Source organism: Heteronotia binoei, chromosome 21, assembly GCF_032191835.1.
Source record: "Heteronotia binoei isolate CCM8104 ecotype False Entrance Well chromosome 21, APGP_CSIRO_Hbin_v1, whole genome shotgun sequence".
NCBI lineage: Eukaryota > Metazoa > Chordata > Lepidosauria > Squamata > Gekkonidae > Heteronotia > Heteronotia binoei.
In genome coordinates, this window is record NC_083243.1 from 69,740,930 (window position 1) to 69,758,864 (window position 17,935).

Sequence of the window (17,935 nt, forward strand, 5' to 3'; positions counted from 1 at the left end):
CCTAAGCCACCAGGATCAGGTCGTATACCCTATGTTTTTACCCTTCTGTTACCCCGCTATCAATTTCATATCTGTTTTCTTAGGCCTGTATGTATGTTGTATGATTTTATACCCTTGTATGTTTGCCCTTATTCCTTTAATAAAACACCCCATTGATTATTAGACCATCTTGCCTCGTTACTAGGAGGGTAACTCTCAAAGCAGACACCGTCTGTATAAACAGGTTTTTAGATCTCGCTAAAAGGCTGATTGCCCACCACTCTAAATTCCCCCAAACCATATTTTTAGGGCAATTTGCCTAACAGTGGCTTTTTAATTAGATGAGACCAAAATGGAACTTCATCTACCAATGTGAGTAAACTGGTGCTTTGTGGTTGTGTGAGGATTGTGGAGCTCAATCAGTGACTTCTTCAAGGTGTAGGAAGAGACCCTGCTCCATATAGGAAACAATAATGCATTTCTCAATTAGCAGCCAACTATGTGGAAAACAGCCAACATTTCAGTCCTTTTGTGAGTACTGATTTCAAATAATTCTGAAATATAACAAAACAAAAAAAGCATTATACACAAGCCCAAACAAAGGGTGAAAAAGCAGACACATACTTTCGAACTTCTCCATACAGAAATCGTCCTGCCCAGTAAGATTTTTAGAAGAGGTTTTATTTCAGATTTCATCTTTTTACAACATTAAAAATAAGAGCAGGAAGACAGACTGGCTGTAATTTTGTGAAAATCGCTCCTCAGTGAGTCTCATCTTAGGTCCCCTTAGCAGTATGGGGACTGCTTCTTTGTGGATCATGACCTTAGTATTCTGGCAATATGTATATCTTAGAAGGGCAGGGGTGCAATTCTAGCAGAAGCTCCTTTGCATATTAGGCCACACACCCCAAGGTTGCCAATTCTCCAAGAGCTCACAAGGCTCTTTTTTGTAAGCTCTTGGAGGATTGGCTACATTGGGGTGTGTGTGTGGGTGGGTGTGGCCTAATATGCAAAGGAGCTCCTGCTATAATTCCACCCCTGTAGAGAGGCAATGGTTCCTTCCCATCAAAGTATTACCTTTCCACTCGGATGCATGAATTGTGAGCAGAACTGGGTAGCAGTGGAATGATATGAGGGAAATAACAACAAAGCAAAGCGAAGCATCTTCTATGGGATAGAAGTAAAATGGAGCCAAATTTACCAGTGCAGGCATTTTCTGAATAGCTCAAATACTGCTGTGTTAAATTTATTGATTAAAGTAGACTGTGGTTGTTTGTAAATTTTTATTTGAATTTTATTTTATGCTTTTAATCTACATTTTGGAATTTTAAAATATTTGTTGGCTGCCATGAATAATCAGAATTCTTTTAATCAACATGTGGTGGTGATGGTATTACATTTTAAAAATAATACTTTAGAACAATACTTTTGCTATTGTATCCATAGTTTTCTTGCTAATAAAGAGTAGAGCTGCATCTACTTCAAGAATTGAACTATGAGTAGAGATACTCTTTTATCCATGTATAAATGTGAATATCTACTGATTAGATTCTGCACTAGGATATGGGATGGTCAGAGAGAAAGCTGTGGCAGCAGAATTAGGCTGCAGGGGAAAGGAAAGAGCTAAGGTTTCTTGGAGATGCAGGATCTGGCCTAGTCTCTTATCTTGCTATGGCTGTAAAATATGAGCTGGGAGTCTGATGTCAATGCACCCACTCTCAATTATTGATATGATGAATAATCTTAACCCTGCAACACCTTCTGTATCTCCCCAATCTCAAGAAATTTAATTCATCAACCATGTTTGAAATGTTTAAGTAATCTCAGTGATGTATGGAGCACTGACACTCCCTTGTTAGAAATCCCCGCTACTAACATTCTATCTAATTAAAAAGCCACTGAGCTCTTGTGCATAAAATTATCATAAATTATCTCTGAAGGTTCATTGCTGTTTGGAATGTTTAATTGCTCACTTGGCTGAACTTCAACAGCTCAGGATTATTAATCAATTTGTCAGAAGGGCCACCTTAATGGTTTTATTTATTTATTTAAGCTGAACTGGTAAATTGGCAAGATAGTATAGAGCTCTTACCAAGGAGAAAGAAACTTTTAATGGGTCATAGATGCCATCATTGATATTGTTAAAAAGTAATTTTTAATTTCATGGTAAAAGGATGAGGAGATCTAATTTAATGACACCAATACTAGCCAAGAGCTTTTATTGAGGGATTGTACATATGTAATAATAGACCCTAGACAAAACAGCATGGGGACAGAACTATGACAAATCTGAAGGAGAGATGCCACCTGGAAAAGGAAATCCCACAATGAGTTCTGTCCTCCCCCTCCATAACATAAGAAACCTAAATCAATTTTAGATGGTTAGGATCCCAATGTTTAAGATGGTTAAGATCCCAATGTTTAAGATGGTTAGGATCCCAATGCAGCAGTTTAAGGGGCAGCACATCCTTATTCATTTCTTATCCGTCAAAAGGCAATGAAAGGAAATCCACAGTCCTACTAAATTGAAGTACAGAACTGAACTGAAGGAATCCTCAAGGGGTGGTATTAATGCCCCATCAGAGTCAACTAGCTAATACCTATCCAAATAAACAAAGATTATTAGCACTTGAAAAGATGACATAAAGTGCACCATCAGCTAAACAGAGAAAGCTAGGAGGACTTAATCAGAAGATCAACACACAATAGCTTGGAACCCCATCTCAACTTTTAATTCTTCCTGCTTGCTGCAAATCAATTTTATTTCCTTTAATAGTTTTTCTGGCAATTCATGTCCAGAAATGTCATTTGTTTTACAGCATTAAGTCACCAAAAGCAACACTTTATGTTTAACAATAAAGTGGATACCATGGTAGACTTAAATGCTGGGAAGACCTCCATTCAGATCCCTGATCAGCCATGAATTTTTGGGCAAGTCACATAATCTCAGTTAGTTTTCCTTTCTGTAAAAATGGTACATTTATGTTTTAGTCCTAAACAGAGTTACACAGTTCAATACTTATTTTCAGGGCTTTTTTTGAGCAGGAATGCACAGGAAAGCAGTTCCAGCTGGCTTGGTGTCAGGGGGTGTGGTCTAATATGCAAATAAGTTCATGCTGGGCTTTTTCTACAAAAAGCCCCATGTGAAACATTGGTGATGTCAGAGGGTGTGGCCTAATATGCAAATGAGTTCCTGCTGGGCTTTTTCTACCCCAAAAGCCCTGCTTATTTTACTTCAGAAACTTAGGGCATTTTCGCACAGGGCTTACCTCGGAGCAACGTCCCTCTTCACCACACAGCGTCTGCACGGATTTCGCACCAACTGCTCCGCAGAGCCGCGAAGAGCCACGGCTTTTGCGTCACAAATGTAAACTGGTTTTTGGCGGTTTACATTTGCGACGCAAAAGCCGTGGCACTTTGTGGCTCTTCCGGGTTCTGCGGAGCAGTTGGTGCGAAATCCACGCAGATGCTGCGCGGTGAAGAGGGACGTCGCTGCAGGGTAAGCCCTGTGCGAAAACGCCCTTAGAAAATTAGGGTTGCTAGCTTTGGATTTGAAAATTCTTGTAGATTTGGAGGTGGAGTCTAATTGGGTGGGGGAAGTACCTCAGCAGGATATGATGCCATGGACTCCCCTCTCCTAACCAGCCATTTCCTCTGTGAGAACAGATCTCTGTAGTCTGGAGATCAGTTGTAATTCTACCTGGAGATTGAAAACCAAAGAGTTCCATGGAATAAGATGGTATCTACAACAAACTGACTGTGGAAAAATAATTAACATGTTCTTAAGCAATTATAAATCTTTATTCATTATGTCAAACTGTTTTCCAAACCAACCAATCTCAAATTTCAAAATATATTCAACGCCACGTCCTCCACTGCCTCCGATGCCACTGCCAGCCCGCAGGACTGCAGCCAACGCTCCAGTCGATGCCGACGCTCCAGCCAACGCTTCACCTGCCGCTGCCCAGTCGACTGCCCCAACAAACCCCGACGTCCAACCAAAAACAAAAGAAAAGCCTCAGCCTCAGCCAATTGTCTGCCAAGACGAAGAAGCCGACAAGGAGTGCACCCTCAACATGTGGGATGGTGCCTTTTGCTGCTTTGCCGTTTGGGGAGGTTGCCTTGCTGCTGGGGGACCACTTGCTCCCCGCTACTAGGGAAAAAAAATATTAAAAGGGGAGTACGAGTTCAAGCACAAGTGCTTCATGTGTGGTGGTTCCCACTCATTTGACAACTGCCCTAGAGCCTGTGGGTGTAAAAATACAAAGAAGCCTGGTGGGAGTGGAGGTGCCTTTCCAGCTAAGAAAGGGGCCCAGCCCGATAAGGGTGGGACCTCTTGAGCAGTGGCTGTCAAGGTACCCTCGAAGGGTTGATAGTTTGTATTTGTTAGAAGGTTTTAAAGTTGGGTTTAGGGTCCCTTTTCAGGGTCCTCAAATTCCATTTATGTCAGGAAACCTTAAGTCAGTTCAGGGCTTGGAGCAGGTCGTTAGGGACAACATTGCAAAAGAGCTGGCTGAGGGAAGGATACTGGGTCCTTTTTCACATCCTCCAGTGAATACTGTTAGAGTCTCACCTTTGCGTGTGGTGCCTAAAAAGGCGCCTGGTGAATTTCGTTTGATTCACCATTTGTCTTTTCCTAAGGGGAAGTCCGTGAATGATGGGATTCCGGAGCCCTTATGCTCTGTTAGGTACACCAGCTTTGACCAGGCTATTGCCGTGGTGAGGCGTTGTGGGGTGGGGGCAGAATTGGCAAAATGTGACATTAACTCTGCGTTTCGCCTTTTACCTGTCCATTCCAATGATTTTGAACTTCTAGGGTTTTCTTTTGAGGGTCAATTTTACATGGATAGAGCATTGCCAGTGGGCTGCTCTGTGTCATGTTCGGCTTTCGAGCGTTTCAGCACATTTTTGGAATGGGCTGTGTGGGAGAAAGTGGGTTTGCAGGATGTTGTTCGTTATTTGGATGACTACCTTTTTGTGGGTCCTGAGGGGACTGGGCGTTGTGGGCAGTTGCTGTCTGCCTTTGTTGAGCTGGTGCGGAGCTTGGGGTTCCTTTAGGGCCTGAGAAAACTGAAGGTCTGAGCCAGAGGTTGACCTTTTTGGGGATTGAGATTGATACTATTGCACAGTTGTCTAGGGTGCCTCTTCAGAAAATAGTGGAGCTGAGGGCTAGGATTTCTACCTTTCTTCTTAAAAGGAAGGTTACTTTGTTGGATTTGCAGCAGCTAGTTGGGCACCTCAACTTTGCTTGCAAAGTGGTTGCTCCTGGGAGAGCTTTTCTTAGAAGGCTGTGCGATGCTATGGCAGGGTTACGCTTGCCTCAGCATATAACTAGGGTCACCTGCAGCATGAGGGATGATTTGAGGGTTTGGCAAAAATTTTTGGAGTCCTTTAATGGAGCCTCTTTTTGGAGGGACGACATGAGGCTCGAAGCTGAGCTTCAGGTCATGTCTGATGCTGCTGGTTCCTTGGGTTTTGGAGTCAATTTCCGTGGACATTGGTGCTCGGATAGTTGTCCTGACTCCTGGGTAAATGGTGTGAACCGGGATCTTACGTTTCTCGAGTTCTTTCTATTTTAGTCGCGGTTTGGCTGTGGGGGAAGGATATGGCCAATCACACTGTCCATTTTTGGTGTGATAATATGGCGGTGGTCCATATCATTAATTCCCTTTCATCCAAATCTGGCCGGGTTAGGAGATTGGTGAGGGCCTTCACTCTGCGCTGTTTGCGGCTTAACATTTTGTTTTTAGCCAAGCATGTTCCTGGGGTGAGTAATGGGGTGGCTGATGCTCTATCGCGTAAACAGATGGAGAGATTTCATCAGCTGGCCCCAGATGCCGACAGAGAGCCGGTGCCAATGCCCCAGGAGCTATGGCTGATTGGAGAGCTGAGGCCTGCAGAGTGATAGGTCTAGCCATTGCGCCCAGCACCAGGAAGTCTTACGAACGAGCTGTGCGGCAGTTTGAAGACTTTAGGGCTGAGGTAGGGTATTGCAGGGTTTGGCCCCTCCTGGTGGAGCATTTGCTCCATTACTGTGTTTCGCTGCGAGGTAAGGGGTTGGCCATGCGATCCATTAGGGGGCACCTGTCTGCATTGGCTTTTGTCAGTAAGGCGCTGGGTTATAGGGAAGAAACAGCTGACTTTCGTATTTGAAAGATGCTGAAGGGGTGGGCCAGAGAGTCCAGTCCCAGGGTTGATATGCGGAATCCTGTGTCTCCTTTAATTCTGCGGGGTTTAAAGAGAGTTTGGGACGTGGTGTGTGCTTCGTCATTTGAAGCATGTTTGTTTCACACTGCGTCTTTGTTAGCTTTTTGGGGGGCTCTTAGAGTAAGTGAGCTGGTGGCACAGTCTAGAAATGATGTTTCTGGTAAGGCTCTGTTGTTAAGGGATCTGCAGCTATTTGCGGGTAAGGCAGTCATCACTGTCCATCGCTCTAAGATGGATCAGTTGCAGAAGGGTACTGCGCTTGAGTTGGGTAGTTGTTCAGAGCTTGAGCTGTGTCCAGTTACTGCGTTGGCTGCTTATTTGGCAGTTAGGGGGCCCATGGAGGGGTTTTTGTTTATACATTCGAATGGTAGCCCATTGATGAAGCATCAGTTTTGGGCAGTAATGTCACGGGCTTTGGGTGAGTTGGGGTTGTTTGGGGTGCGGTTTGGGACCCTCTCCTTTAGAATTGGGGCAGCCTCAACAGCGGCTGTCATGGGGTATCCTTCGACTTCCATTCAGAGATTGGGCAGGTGGCGTTCCTCGGCCTATAAGGCTTACGTGCGACCTTTTATTAGGCCGTGAGTGACTTGGTGTCTGTTTATTGTTGGTTCTGTTCTTGTTTAACTGTTTTTTTCTCTTTAGATGCTGTTGTTCCTGGCCAGAGGAGCTGAGTTCTCGTATGCAGCCATAGCCACGTGTTTTGGGCCGCTCATCAGGCTCGGAGAACTGTGGTTGGCTCTCAGCTGGGACTCAGCCAGCATGTGTGTATCGAATGGAGGGGCGCCGGGGCCTTCAGTGGCCGGGCCTGCTGCCTTTGTTGTTTAAAGATTGTGTGGGTCCTACTCCTCAGGTTTTAATTGTTCACCTGGGAGGTAATGATCTGGGACTCTTAAAGGGCAAGGCCTTAGTTTGGCAGGCCCGGGATGATTTCCAGCACATTCGGGAGCGATGGCCAGGGACCACCATAATTTGGTCAGCCATGCTGCCCCGCCTCGTGTGGCATAGTGCTTGGGACCCTGCAGCTATAGAAAGGGCCCGGTATTAGGCTAATAAGGAGATCAGGAAGGTGCTGGAAAAGGGGTTGGGCCACTATTTGCCCCATCTGGACATTTTGTTGAAATTTCCTGACCTCTACAGAGGGGATGGGGTCCATCTCTCGGAAAAGGGTAATATGCTTTTCCTGAAAGATTTGCAGCAAGGGTTGCAGGTGCCTTGGGGCTCCCAGTGGGCGCTAAGCCCTAAGTAGAGACTTGGCCTTAGTAGTGGCAGGTTTTTGGGGTTTAGAGCACTATGCAGCTAGGGGAGGACTGTGAAGCATCCCCCTTTTGGGGAATTTGGGGTCTGGCATGATGAAGTCCCGGGTTTGGAGAATGCAGACTGTCTGGGAGGCTCGGCTAGAGGGTGCCTTTCTGGCGAGATGTGCATCTGGGTTTGGGCCCTCTGGTGCGTGCCTCCCTGCTGGGCCTGCCTGGAGGGAGCTGAGTAACACTCAGCTCCGGCTGGGGGGCTGGGTCTCTCACCCGTTAATGGCAGGGGAGCGGTCGCGGTGACCCCTAGACCTGGCCAGGCCACTGTTGGGGTATTCTTGCTGTTTATTAGAATATTGAATAAAGTGGCCCAATTTTATACCATCCTTGGGGAGCAATCTTATGCTTGCAGACTGCAGCGTAGCTGCTAGGCTGCATGAGCAGAGTTTGCTTCCCTGGATGGGAAGAGTCAGGGGGCGCCCGTTTTGGCGCGCAGAGAAAAAGGCGGGATCTGACAGTCTAACTGTCAGATCTGTGCTCCTCGTCGGCTCCTTCGTCTTGGCAGACAATCAGCCCTCCCGCCCGCCCTGCATGTTATGTGGGCAATTTGCTGGTTGCCTCCTTTGAGGAGCCGGATAGGAATTTTTTACACCTTGGCTGATTGGCAGTGGCTGGGGTGCGTTTTTTGCCTACCCTACATAGCAATGCAGTGGATTGAGGATTTGGCTATTGGGAGGCGCTGTTAAATAGGCAGTCACTTTAGTGGCAGGTTTTTGGGGTTTAGGGCAGTATGCGGCTAGGGGAGGACTCTGAAGCATCCCCCTTTTGGGGAATTTGGGTTCTGGCATGATCAGCCTTCGGGTTTGAAGACCTGGGTTTGGAGAATGCAGACTGTCCTGGAGGCTAGGCTAGAGGGTGCCTTTCTGGCAAGATGTGCATCTGGGTTTGGGCCCTCTGGTGCGTGCCACCCTGCTGGGCCTGCCTGAAGGGAGCTGAGTAACACTCAGCTCCAGCTGGGGGGCTGGGTCTCGCCCGTTAATGGCAGGGGAGCGGTCACGGTGACCCCTAGCCCTTGCTGTTTATTAGAATATTGAATAAAGTGGCCCAATTTTATACCAATACTCTGTGTCTGACTCTTTATTCCGTCATTGGGGAGCAAAACACAGTTTGACATAATGAATAGAGATTTATAATTATTTAAGTACATGTTTGTTATTTTTTCATGGTCAGCTTGTTGTAGATCCCACTTGGAGATTGGCAACCCCAGGACTCACAATTAGAGATCTATAACAAACATAGTTGAAAGTAAACAAGATAAAGACAGCCAATATAATGCTAAATGGTGGCCAAACGTGCTTAATGTAAGAGCCACATAGTATAAACATCAGATATTTGAAAGCCACAAGACATGAACAGATATTACACACACATTTTTATTAAAACTCTTATAGTTTCTCTGCACAGAAGGCTAAAATACATACGTATGTACTTTAGAACACAACCAAGCTAGAAGGAGATGTTTTATAAAACAAAAGCTGGGAATAAACAGTCCCCAGAAAGCCAGCATAGGGAAAGGTTAGGGAATTATTTTTTTGGAAAAAAGGAACAGACATGTACCATATAAATCACTGACCACCATTTATATCATTATGCATCTCTCTTTACCTTGACACCAAGGTTAGTAAATGCAGCTCCTTCAAGAGCTATGAAACTAGAGGGGAACCCTATATAACCCTCTTTAATTCTGTCCCTCCTTTCAGTGGCTCCCTGAGCTCTTGCAATCTCTGTCCCCACCCTAGGTTTCCAAGCAACCTCAATGGTTAGGAGAAGAGCTTGCAAGCCTGACTATTTCTCCCTCCTTCCCCATTTCAAACACGGCAGAAATAGTTGCCTACCTATGGGTTAGCACTCAGAGGCTGACTGAGGTCCTGATGCTAAGCACTCTTACTTGAGAGAAGGGCTTTTTTTTGTAGCAGGAACTCCTTTGCAGGCCTCCGATTCAGTGGGAGCTCACAGGAGCACAGCTCCTGAACCTTTCTGACAGTTCCACCTCCTCCTTCCCACCTTGTCTATTGAATAGTAGGTGCAGCTGCACAACAATCCCTGGATGAGCTCCACCACCTATTTTTCTACAAAATGACCCCTGCTCCTTTGCATATTAGGCCACACACCTCTGGTGTAGCCAATCCTCCTGGAGCTTGCAGTAGGCCCTGTACTAAAAGTCCTGTAAGCTCTTGGAGGATTGACTACATAAGAGGTGTGTGGCTTAATATGCAAATGAGTTCCTGCTACCAAAAAAAGCCCTGCTTGAGAGTAAGCCTGCAAAAGTTCTTCCTTGACTTCTGGGAGCCACGCAATATGTGTGAAAGAGCTACATGTGGCTCCCGAGCCACAGGTTGTCCACCCTTGGTCTAGTATGTACACAAGGAACCTGTTTTTGTATGGATATGCTGCTAAACCTGGGACTAAGGTGGAGGGCAAGATTTAGATACCTGATGGGCCATAATGTATTTAGCATAGTGGACCATAAATTATTCCAGATTTTATTATAAAATTATCAGGTTCAATTTGTATTTTTTTCCAGTTTTGTTTCCCTCTTATAAGAAATTAGCCCATTTATTTTTGCATCAATTTCTCTTTCTTCATGCCAAAATTTTTCCATGAACCCATTTGCATCAATTGCCTATAAATGGTGTTGAACATATAAATACCAAAAAATGGCATAAAAATATTATGACAATAACAAAAATGAGATTAATTATAAAACAGATTCAAGTGGGTAGCACACAAACACTTCTTCAGATACGTTGAAATGGAAGTATGGACTGGTAAGCCATATTTCCATATGGCTGTTGAGAGCATTTTATTTTCCAGCTCTTATACAGAAATTTTTGTATGGACTAATCTCCTGTTTGAACCATACAAACCGATAAAGAGTGAAATCTGAAACAAAGTGAGTTCAGCCAGCTTTGAATCAACCAAGAACACTTTATTGCAAGAAGAAACAGTCACAAACAGCCCAGACAACACACTCAATATATATACTGTGGCTGAGTTAAACATGCCCCCTTAAGTCAGCTGCAGTTAGTCCTATTGGCTCAGTCCAGAAACTTTCATTTGCATCTCTTTGTCACAAGTTGTTACATGCCTAGCATCCTGATTGGCCAGTTGTTCCAGGCTTCAGGATCCTGGTTTGCAAGGAGTGCCTGTCTCAAGCTCAGGCAACAAGAACTCAGAGAGATGCAATACATAAAATCTATGCTCAGTGTAATGACAGAACCATTTTAAAGACCAGCAGCTGATACACCATATACAGAAGATATGTCATTGTGAGAAATATTTTCTCAGAGAGACGTGCATAGGCCAAGCTAGAATGCCAAGCTTTGTTTATACTATAACTGTGGCTTGGAGATGCCCCAAATATTTGCTGTTGAAAGTGTTTCTGTCAGCACTGTGTAAAATTATCACCTCTCCTTCCTATTGCAACCCAAAATGATTCCCAAAATGCTGCACTTGGGAAAACAGGGGACTTCCAGGAACAGCATCCGGGGGTGGGGGGAGACAGAGGAATCAGTGAAAATTGCCCCTTCAATTCACAGAAATCCTCTGTGGGATCCAACTCCCAGTTCCAAGTGTACCATTAGCAATAAAATTGGAGATAAATGGTTCATATAGTTGGCAACATAGCATTTTAATTAGGTAATACAAATTATTTCTGAAGAATTAAAGAGTTTGCATGGCAACATCCTGCACACTGAGAAAAGAAATAAATGTAAATGATGGCATTGCTTCTGCCCAGTGACCAGTTTAGGAATGGATCCTATGTACTATAGTGGGAAGAATAATAATTTGTAAAGAGACAATAAATATTTTCATTTGTCTATTGTTTTAGAATTGTCCACAGGGCATAATTTCTGCAGAATGGTATTTCCAGTAATCTTTCTTGTTTGCTAAGACTATTTATGGGAAGTGAACATAATATCAGGCCAAACACAGGGAAGATTTGTCAAAAAAATTGAAAGGGTAACTAGGTCTGATTATCTCATAGCTTTCACCTTGTTCAAATGCCAGTTTCACATGGCCTACATCTTTCTCATGCAGATATAGTCCACATTATCAGAGAGAAACAGATGGCTAATGCAGTGTAGAAGGCAAAGAGGCTGGTAAAATGCATAAAGGTCATGCCCACTGTCATATAGAAGCACAAATTGGCTCTGCTCTGTGTCACAGGACCGGGACTTTGAAACAAAAGGCAAGCATTTCATCTGCAGTAACCAAACACGAGTGCCACCTAAGGCACAATGTACATCAAGATGTAGCTTGGAAACAAGCCAAAGAATGTAAGTATGTCCTGTTCACACTTCCCAATCTCTGTTGGAAGAAACCACAGGTTTGAAAACAGGTTCAGAACATTATAGAAAGGGGCACTTCCAGTGCGATCCTAAGAGCAGTCTGTAAGCAATTTAGGATCTCAGCTAAGTCCACTACTCATAGAATTCAGAGATATCGAAATGTAATGTTTCTCACAGGGCTTTTTTTTTTTTTTTTAGCAGGAACACACAGGAATGCAGTTTTGACTGGCTTGGCATCAGGGGGTGTGACCTAATATGCAAATGAGTTCATGTTGGGCTTTTTCTACAAAAAAGCCCTGGTTTCTCACATGTGATCTCAGTGTTAAGTTGTTGGGATTTAGGGATGTACCAGCATAGAGGGAGACTTGTACTCTGTTAAGCCTATGTTGCATGTGCTCTGTTATATACAGGGCTTTTTTTGAGCAGGAATGCACAGGAATGTTGTTCCGGCTGGCTTGGTGTCAGGTGTGGCCTAATATGCAAATGAGTTCCTGCTGGGCTTTTTTTTACCAAAAAAAGCCCTGGTTATATATGGTTGATTTCATCAACAGGCTCAGTGGAAGATTCCAGTGTTGCATGATATGCCTTTTTCCTGTATGTCCCATTGTAGGAATATTTTACAGTGTTTGAAGTGTGGCTTCTACTTCTACATCCTCCTCCTGTTTTGCTATTGATTTAGCTTGCTTTGGCCAAAAGAGACTTTTGCCTTAAATCCAGCTTCCCCCTTGGTGGGTTTTGAAATCTTCACTCCTGTTTCTAGCATGAATGATTTCCTCCAGGGACTTGTTAGGAGTTAAGAGAATTGCTTTTCTGTGAATAGAATCAGTTTGTGTGTTCTTGTTGCTATGTACTGTCTCTGACAAAAACTCAGGGTTCTTATAACCACCCTTAGAATCTGAGTTCTTGTATGGAAGAGGCCCTGGGCATCCAGGGCATCCAGGGCTTTTTTGTAGAAAACACCCAGCAGGGACTTATTTGCATTTCAGACCACACTCCCTGGCAGCAAACCAGCCAGAACTGTGTTCATGCTCAGAAAAAGTCCTGGTGGTATCTGTGTGATATGGTTGAAGTAGCCAGGTTTCCTTCCTGTGTCGTGTGGATGTTTGTCAAAATTGTATGTTTTGCAGGAGAGGATTTGAACCTCTTGTCTCTGGAGGGAGCAGAAGTATGATGTTACACCAGAAGAAAATGTAGAACATCCTTAGAACATCCTGCTTGAAGTAACCAGGTATCACAAATTCAAGATGCTTTCAACTTTTTCTTAACTGTAACATCATACAGCCAGTAGCCCAGCTCATGTGAATGAGCCCAGCTCATGCATGCCATGTAGGCTGAAAATTGTAGTTGGTCAGGTGTGATGGAAAGCAATGGGTTAACCATAAATTGAAGACGCACAGGGCTGCGTCAGGTGACCTGAGGGTGGGGGCAAAGTGCTCGGAGCTCTCAGGGAGGGAAAGAAGTAGTTGAGAAAGAGAAACTGCTGGGGCAGTCAGTCAAGTTGATGTCTGACAGAGTGGAGGCCTGTCAGAGAAGTCTGTCAGTGGTGAAGCCTGACAGAGACTGAGAGGGTCAGTTCGAGGCTGCCAGAGAGGCTGAGAGGACAGCTGATCCTGTGAAGGAGCTTGAGGCGGAGACGGGGAAGTCTTCCAGAGACTGCAAGCTCGACAAAACCAGCCAAGAGGGCTGTGTGTGTGTGAGTCAGTTAAGACCTGAACGGTCACAGACACCAAGAGACAACTCTGAAGATCTAGTGAGGTGGTTGAGGGAGTGGATGTGGGTCTGAGACACCAAGAAGGGCTGAGAGGAGAGACTCCAGTCAAGGGGTGAGACTAGACACATCAATCCCAAGAGGCCAAACCTTGGCTAGAGGTGGAGAGTGAGTTATAGGAAAACTGTGAACTGTGTAACTGTGAGAGACTCAAGAAAAGACAAAGTGATTGTAAAGCCTGAAACAACTGAGCAACGTATTAACCTGTGTAAATATCTCCCATATCCCCAAGTTAAGACTTTGTGTTACAATAAATCTGTGGTTTAAGTTAAAGTTCTCAAGAGCCTATATTTTGTGGGAAGAACAAACAAAGCTGCTGTGGTCCCATCAAATAAACAAGTAAAATACCCCGAAGAGACTGAAATAAAGAGATCCAGTGAGGCCGTGAGGCGGGCGCTGCTATATCAGGATAACACATTTAGCTGTAATCACTTTTTGAGACAAATGCTTTGTGTAATACTTTGCACAACATACTTTTAAGCCAATGGATATCAGGTCACAGGGCATGATAATTCAGGTGTATCAGGCCAATGAAAAGTGTCTCAATTCATTTCCCGTGTTCTTGAGCTACACAACAACTCCTTCTGTTTCTTCCTCATTTTTTATTCTGTGAGAAGACTGTTGAGAAATCACTCATGCATGTTTTTTTTTTAAAAAAATAAAGTCTGAATTTGTGTGGTCTCCAAAGAACGTTCCAGGGTGTCCCAGAGACCATGTCTTACTTACCACATATTAGCACTTTGTGATGGCAGCAATGACAGCAGCCTTCTCATTAACAGCAGAACTAGAGCTAATACAGTAGCTCCCAGTTTGGTGTCATGCTTGCTTCAGTTTCACAGGTTTAGTCAAGTTAGCAAAAATAAACTCTGATTCCTGGAGTGTTGAGAGACAAATGACTCGATGTACAAGGGAAGAAAATGTGCATTATGCACTGAAGGTTTTCCAGAAGACAAGGCTTTCTACATTCTGTTGCTACAGAATGGTTTGAAATCAAAACAGTATGGCACAGGGAAGCTTTGGGCCTCATAATTGTGTTAACTCAATCTGTTGGGTTTATTCATGCATTTCTTTCTCTTTTTTTGCATTTGCATCCTGTTTCATTGTAATTTTTATTACTGGTTAAAATACAGTATACAAAATACTGTATATGAAAACATATTCTTCACTACCACTATCTTAGACTACAAAATACAAGACCACATAAAAAGGCCTTACTCTTCTTCCAAAGCAGGGCTTTTTTTTTGTAGCTTACAGGGCTCTTCTTATAGCGTCTACTGTAAGTTCCTGGAGGATTGGCTACATCAGGGGTGCGTGGCCTAATATGCAAAGGAGTTCCTGCTCCAAAAGAAGCCCTGTTCCAAAGTATGATTATACATAACAGGAAACAGGAGCAGGAAAAATACTTTACTTTTTCTTAACATGTTTTATTTCTGAGATGGGAGCCCATGTATTCCTTCCTTAAGGAGTGGCGTATGTTCCGATGCTCCAATACCCCGATATTGGGGACAGAAAACAGAAAGTGTGCCTCACTTCAGCTTCTCATCATAGGAATTCTTATGTCTAAAGCTACCTGTAATGTACTGAGTGACGAGACGGTTTGAAGGCAACATGGTTTATTCGGTGGTACATTACAAGAGAGCGAACACGCAAGCCGGGTCCCGCTTATATACATTCCCTGGAACTGCCCCCCAGTCTGACCAGTCCAATCCTGGCCAGTCAAACTTCCCGCCACAGATCTTGATGGGTGGGGCATCTAGCGAGCTACATCCGAGGACCCGTGGGTTTCCCTGGGTCGCCTCTGTAGCGATCGCCATGCAGTACATTAGCTTATGTTTCAAGACATAACACTCCTTCCCCCCTAGTTCAGGACACATAGTCTTGCAAGTAAGCGGGGGCCTCGCGTTCCCTGGTCAACCTCCTTGGAGTTACTTGTGAAGTAGGAGCGGTCACCGGGGCTGCCGGGGCCGCGGCTGCTGCGGTGGATGGGGCGGCAGTTTCCCTGCGTGGGGGTAACGCCGACCTATGGTTGTCCACCACCTGTTGCCCTTCTGGTGCCCCTACTCCTGGGGGGTCACCCCCGCCCCGGTGCTGCTCTTCCGCCCGATTGGTCGGAGTGGTCAGCAGGGGCGGGGTAGCTCTCAGTGTGGGTGCGGCTGTTGGTTAATCCTCGTTCTGTACTACAGCCGGCTATTCCGGCAAGGTGCGGTGGCGCATCTGATCTATATGCCTCCGCAGGATTTGGCCCCCCTCCGTTGAGACGTCGTAGTGGTGGGACCTGGTCACGCGCAGCACTCAGCCCGCTACCCACTTGGGGCCACTTGCATAGTTCCTTGCGTACACCGGATCCCCCAGAAAGAACCCCCTAGCCACTTCCCTGATCTCGGGAGAGCTGTGGAGGTCGGTGGCCCAGTCAGGATGCAACCGGTCTAACCTTGTGATCAGCTTCCTTCCCATTAATAACTTGGCCGGGCTCACCCCTGTGACTGGGTTGGGGGTGAGTCTATTGTCAAATAAGAAGGCGGCTAGGCGGTGGTCCCAGTCCCCCTGTACTATGCGTCCCAGGGCCTCTTTTGTGGTGCGTACCATCCGCTCTGCTTGGCCGTTGGTGGCCGGATGGAAGGGGGTGGACTGTATATGTTTTATTATGTATCTCTGCAAGAACTCCCGGAATTCCTGGGAGGTGAACGCGGTCCCATTATCCAAGACGATGGTGTCAGGAATCCCGTGTGTGCAAAGGAACCTGTGCAACTCTCGGACTGCCACCGCCGTTGAGGTGGAGGCTACGGGGATAACTTCCAACCACTTGGTGTAAGCGTCCACCAGAATGAAGAATGTTTGGCCCTGAAATGGCCCTGCAAAGTCAATATGTAACCTAGACCACGGCCTCCTATGGGCTTCCCAGCGGTGGACCGGGGCACTGGGTGGTTCGGGCCAAAACTCCTGGCAGGCTTGGCACCTTTGAACCCACCCCTCGATCTCCTTGTCCATCCCTGGCCACCATACATAACTGCGTGCTTGGGCCTTCATCCGTACAATCCCTGGATGAGTTTCGTGAAGGACCTCCAGCACTTGTTTCCGCAATGGGAGGGGGGAACTACCACCCTGCTTCCCCAGAGAAGACACCCCTTGTGCGTGGACAGTTCTTCCCTGCATGTTGTGAATGCCCTGAATTCTTTGGCCTGTTTTCCCTCGGGCCATCCCCTCCCCACCCAGTCGAGAACCCACGCAAGTATTTTGTCTCTCCCCGTGGCCTTCGCTACCTCGGCAGCATGGAGGGGTCTCTCTGGTAGCGTTTCAATGAGCATCACATGGTGGGCTGTGGCCAGGGCTGGGTCCATGGAGGGCAGCGGCAGGCAACTGAGAGTGTCCGTGTGACCCATCGCCTTGCCCGGGTGGTGGACCAGGGCATACGAATAAGAGTTCAAGAACTGATTCCACCGCAGGACGCACTGCGACAGAATCTGTGGTGTCTGGCGGTATGGGGTGAGGATTCCCAGGAGCAGCTTGTGGTCCGTGGCGATCGTAAAACATCTACCATACAGGTATTCATTAAATTTATGCACCCCCGCCACAATTGCCAAGGCCTCCTTATCGATCTGGGCATAGTTGCGCTCTGCAGGGGTCAGGGTCCTGGAGTCAGCCTCTGAGTGCTAACCCATAGGTAGGCAACTATCTCCCTCCCATCCTGGAGTTGGTGACCCAGGACGGCGCCCACCCCATATGGTGATGCATCACACGCTAAGACCACCAGCAGGGCTTCATCAAAATGGTGGAGCACATTTTTGGATATGAGGAGCTCCTTGACCGCCTGAAAAGCGGCTGCCTGCTTCTTTCCCCAGACCCATGGGGCATTTTTATCTAAGAGCCTGTGGAGGGGTTCTGCTATGGCCGCTTTGTGGGGCAAAAATGAATGATAAAAATGTAATAACCCCAAGAAACTTTGTAGCTCTGCCTTGCATGTGGGGGCCGGGGCATCCACTATGGCCTTGGTTTTGTCAGCCGTCGGGTGGATCCCTGCAGCATCCACCGCAAACCCCAAGAACTTCACCCTCGGCACCCCGAGGGAACACTTTTCCCGCTTGACTTTCAGTCTGGCCGCCTGGAATCTGCGGAGTACCTCTCACAGATGGTTGCTGAACTCCTCCACGTCTGGTGCGGCGATCAGAACATCATCGAAAAACGGTTGCACCCTGGGGATCCCTTTGAGGAGAGAATCCATCAGGCTCTGAAAGACCCCCAGAGCCACACTCACCCCAAATTGCAACTGCCACACCCTAAACGCTCCCCTGTGGGTCAATGTGGTCTGGGCTTCCGTCGTCTCGGCATCCACTGGGAGCTGCTGGTACGCCTGGGCCAAGTCCAGCTTCCCCCAAAATTTTGAC